The following is a 5,499-nucleotide window of genomic DNA, read 5'->3' on the forward strand; positions in this document are numbered from 1 at the left end:
TGGTTTTAAGAAGAGCAGGTGGTGCATTCAAGGCACGGGATGGGCTGATCTAAAAAAAGCCCACTGTGACACGGATCTGAAAGTCGGTGCCGAATGAAATAAAGGCATAAATGGCAAGGTCGACGCCAAAAGAAGCTGTAGCAGTAAATCAAGAAGAGGGAGCATTCAAAACCAAGTGTGGGCGGACTCAGAAATGGCTCTTTGTGACCCGCTTCCAAGGTCGGCACCAAAGGCACTAAAGGAAGAAATGACAAGAGTTAGCTGAGTAGCACAGGAGACCATACCGTGAACTAGATACAGCCTGAAGCCGAAGTAATTACAGGGATGGGCGCGAAGATATTGCATTAATGTTTCATTTGTTTTGTGATCTTGTGATGTGCTTTCCTTTATGAGGCAATTACTATTTTTTGTGATGTTTTTTGGACACAGAGCCTTCCCTAGCTGAGATAGCAAGCTGATATGACAACTGAGACTTGGCCCAGGGATATTTTGTATTGTATCATGATTGATAACACACCCCCTCTTCTTATAAATAGGGGGTAGAAACATTGAATAAAGGTTCCGAAATCTGCAAAGAAAGGCTGATATTTTTGTGAGACTGTATCACTTAGTTACATAGATCTTGCAGAATATCACAGGAGTAGTGGTGATTCCCCCTTTGAAGTATTACAATGTGTTATTTCATGTTTTCATCCATTTTGTCTATTTTCTTCTTTGAATTCATGTAACAATAGATGCTAGAATATCTCATACTCGTCTACAGATTCATTTTCATTGATCCGTTAATGCACATGCCTGTTTGATGGGTTGAAATTATATCTTTAAACTTCACTACATGAATGACAACATCCAATTTCTTTTCAGTCCATTATATCTACCTATAACTCAGATAATTGTAGCAAATCTCATGGTTTTAGGCTCTATGTTTTTAATATAGAATTCTTAGTGCGTTGAGCTCTACATTTTGAGTTATCCCTCCTCTTTGTCTTCTCTCATTTATTCCATAAAGTTGATTAAACTGTAAGCCTTTGAAGTGCCCGGCCTCCACTATTTTCTGTTATATTTCTGGGAACTCTGTGTGTGTAGAAATACTGAAATACCTGACCTGTATCTTTGGATGAAAGAACCAGCTCATGCCTCTTATATATGTGTATAGAACATGGGTGATGTCTCCTCCTGCTTGAGAATCATTTGAGGCACACTGATTTAGATGTACCCAGGCATTGGTCTTGTAAGAAATCCAAGGCCATCTCTGGGAGTGACAACATCTTTTGGCACTGTTGCCGGGGAATGTATTAAAGGGTTTTCCCCCTCGGATACGACAAATTGAGCATCCTTCGTGTAGGTGAGCGGAGTTTTTTCTGATTTCATTTACATCATCTTGGCGAATCCACAACCCCCCATTCATCACGCTAGTTTTTAAAAGGCCTCATACTCGCTCAGAAACCTCTCAACAGAAAGCCCCATTTGTATCTAACCCTGAAAAATTAATTTTCAGCAAAGTCTGGAAAGAGAAAATTCCCCCTACCTCTGCTACCATCTCACCAGACTTTGCAACTTCCTCCTCCAGTTCTCAGCCCATTGTTGCTCATTATTCAGGATTGGTGCCTAAGATCCTGGCATACCCTACTTCCCCTCCAAACCTTGTGGTTTTGACCCAAGTTCCTTGGCTAAATCTTAATCCCCCTCCACTAATTCAGATGGATCTTCCTAGATTTTTGCTAAACAAGTATGCAACTCTCGATTTACCTTAGCCCCTAAGTGCTATGCCCTAGGACTACTTAAAGCTACTGCCTAGGTTTAATGGGGAAGATGAAAATTCTGCTCAGAAACACATTTAGGCCTTCTGTGCTTTTGCTGAGAACCTGAATGTAGAATAGTTGGATGTGGTCCTGAGACTTTTTGTACAGTCCCTTGATGGAGAAGCCAAAAAATGGTTTAAAGCCCTACCAAATGCCTCCATCACCACTTGGGAGGAACTTGAAACCTCCTTCACACAAAAGTGGGGTGAGAAGAGAAATCATGAGTACCTCCTCACAGAGTTCAATGCCATCAGGAAGAAGCCAAAGGAGGATATCTCAAAATTTAATAAGAGGTTCAATAAGCAGTATAACAACTTTCCTGCTAAGATAAAGCCTCCTCCAGCTGCTGCTCGTGTAGCTTACTTGGGAGCCTTTGAATCTGACTTTGGTTTTACATTAAGAGAAAGGAAGTCTCCTACTTTAGATCAACTCCAAGTCGATGCTCTTGAAGTAGAAGCAAATTTTTCCTCAACAGGGAAGTCAAGTGGAAAGTAGGAAACCACTGGGAATAGAAGAGGTAAAGAAGAAGCTTCCTCCTCTGGTCATACAAGAGAATCACCAGACCTGAAGTTGGAGGAGCTGGATAAACTCATCATGAGTTTGTCACATAAGGTTGGAAAGCTCGAAATTGAGAACAAGAGTCTCTCCAAATAGAATACTCAAGGCAACAACCAGGGATATAACCCACAATATAGAAGGCCTCCATTACAGATATTGTCAAGGGAAAGAAAGGAACAACCGATCAGATCCGTCATCCTCTATATTTAGAAGATGATCCCGATGAACAATGGTCAGATACATAGGAGATGCAGGGAAACTTATATTTTTCTTTATCTGAAGAAGAACATGGAAATATGGCTCACCAGGAGGCCAGTCATGATAGAGAAACAACAACAAAGGAGGAAGATATAGATTATTATTGTAAACAATTTGCAGATTTCATGCAAGCACAACTACACCAAAGGTATGATCTAAGATCTTCAAGAAAGAGGTCAAGGGAGCCAGAACAAGAAGAAGCAACTGCCCCCTAAGCTATTCCCTCAGTACCAGATAAAGGGAGAGGTAAGCTGAATCCTGACCCTGCCAGGGTAAAAGTCCCCTTGAATAAGGAAAGAAATAGCTTAGAGGGGCACATAACAAAGGAGGCACCTAGTTTGCAGAAAAATACTGATGGTAGTGAAGGAGAAATAGAGCCAAGAGGTATAGAAAAGACCCAATCTACATTCAACCTTCAAAAGGAGCTTGAAAAGGTAAAGATTTTTGTTCCACTGACTGAGCTTCTGAAGCAACCTACCTATAAAGCTCAGGTATCTTAATTCATGCATCCACCAGTCTCATGACTCATCCATGATTCTCTAAATCTTCAGGAAGAGAGGCCAATGGTGGTCTTTGGGCCGCATGTGGAAGAACTTGATCCTTCTACTGCACCTTTCTATGTGACTCTGGGAATCCATGACCTTCTTTTTCATAATTTCATGTTGGACTCCGGAGCCTCCCACAACCTCATGCCATTGGAAGTAATGGAACAACTTGGCTTGCAAATCACTAGGCCCTACAAGGACCTATACTCCTTTGACTCCAAGAGGGTCAAATGTTTGGGAATGATAAAGGATTTGGTGGTGAACCTGGCTCAGATCCCTGTGAAGAGCATGGTAATGGACATAGTAGTGGCAGATATACCCCCTCGTTTTGGCATGTTGCTATCTAGATCTTGGGGTTCCAAGGTGGGGGGCTCTATCAAGTTGGATCTAACTTATGCCACCATTCCCACCTTTGGAGGAGAAAAAAGGAGGCTATATAGAGAATCCAGGTTTGTAAAAACTGTGACCTCAGCTAAAGGCTCAAAAAACTCCCCAATGTATGGAAAAGAAAGTGACCTCTCCTGTCTACTCCTAGAAGAAGATGAGTCTATCTTAGAAGAAACATTAGTCCACCTAACATGGAAGTTAGAACATCAACATGCAAGTGAAAGCAAAGTATGGAAATTATATTTTGATGGAGCCAATTCAAAAGAGGGAAATGGGGCAGGAGTATTGTTGGTATCTCTTGAGGGTTGCTTGATACCCCTCTCATTCAAGCTAGAGTTCGAAGCAACTAACAATGTGGAGGAGTATGAAGCACTGATCCTTGGGTTACAAATGGAAAAAAATATGAATATTGAATGCCTAATAGTTTATTGAGACTCTGAGTTGGTCATAAGACAAATCATAAATCAATGCCAGGCCAAATACCCCAGACTGAGCACCTACCGCAACGAAGTGTGGGATTTAATTGAAAACTTCTTCCTGGATTTTAATATGCAATTTATTCCTAGAGAAGGAAGCATAATGGTTGACTCCCTTGCTGTAGCTGCAAGCACTTTCAGCCCCCCTCAAAATCCTCTCCTCAAATATGAGGTGGAAGTCAGGTGTAGACCCTCCATACTTGATAACATCAAGCACTGGAAAGTGTTCGAAGATGACGAGCAAGTGAAATGATTCATAGAAGTTGTTGGGGAGTTTTCTAACTCCACCATCGATCAAGAAGAAGAAGAAGAAGAAGAAGAATAAGAAGCATATCAAAGCCACTTCATGGAAAGACACAATGGTTGGGCACCAAAATTTGGAACTGAAAGGGAATACTATCCCTCGCGGACTCATCCCACTAGAAAGGATTTTTAATAAAGACGACATAGCCACCAAACAAATGGATCCTGAGATGGATGATCAAGTACAAGATTGAAACATTGGTTTAGAGGAGGAGCCCCATATGATCAAGCTGTCAAAAGGAATCCCCTTGCATTACAAACAAAGGTATTTAGATCTTTTCAAAACCTACAAAGATGTTTTTGCTTGGTCTTATGATGATTTGAAAACGTTTGATACTAACATCATACATCATAAGATTCCTTTGAAAAGCGGAATGAAACCTTGCAAGAAGAAACTCAGACAGATAAATCCACTCCTACTCCCCTCCATTGAAAGGGAGGTAAGGAAGTTGCTCCATGCAAAGATCATAGTACCTTTAAGATACTCTGAGTGGGTAGCGAATTTGGTCCCGGTCCAGAAAAAGAATGGAGAGATAAGGCTATGTGTAGACTTCCAGAATCTAAATAGGGCGTCTTTGAAAGACAACTACCCATTGCCCAAGATGGATAATATATTGCATAAGGTGGTTGGTTCAGCCATAATGTCCATGATGGATGGGTTATTTGGACACAATCAAGTGGCAGTTCATCTCAAGGATTAGGAAAAGACAACTTTCACCACCATGTGGGGAACATTCATGTATGATCACATGCATTTTTGGCTGATAAATGTAGGGGCCACATTTCAAATAGTCATGGACATAGATTTCATGGGGGAGCAAGAAAAATTCATGGTGGTCTACTTGGATGACATCACAGTCTTTTCCAAGACTAAGGAGGAACACATCCTCCACTTAAAACTCACCTTTGAGAAGTGCAGGAGATATGGCCTCTACCTGAATCCTAAGAAATCTCAGCTTGTCCTAAGTGAGGGAAAGCTACTAGGACATATAGTAGCGCAGGAGGGCGTGAAGATCGATCCTAAATGAGTTGAATCTATCAGCCACATTCCTCTACCCAGGAATAAGAAAGAAGTCCAAGCCTTCTTGGGGAGAATAAATTTCTTAAGGCGTTTTATACCCAACTGTTAGGGTCCCACCCTAACCCCCTTATTTATGTCATGGGATCACG

This window comes from Pinus tabuliformis, chromosome 3_1 (assembly GCF_031772625.1).
Source record: "Pinus tabuliformis cultivar Carrire ecotype Pingquan chromosome 3_1, CPIR1, whole genome shotgun sequence".
NCBI lineage: Eukaryota > Viridiplantae > Streptophyta > Pinopsida > Pinales > Pinaceae > Pinus > Pinus tabuliformis.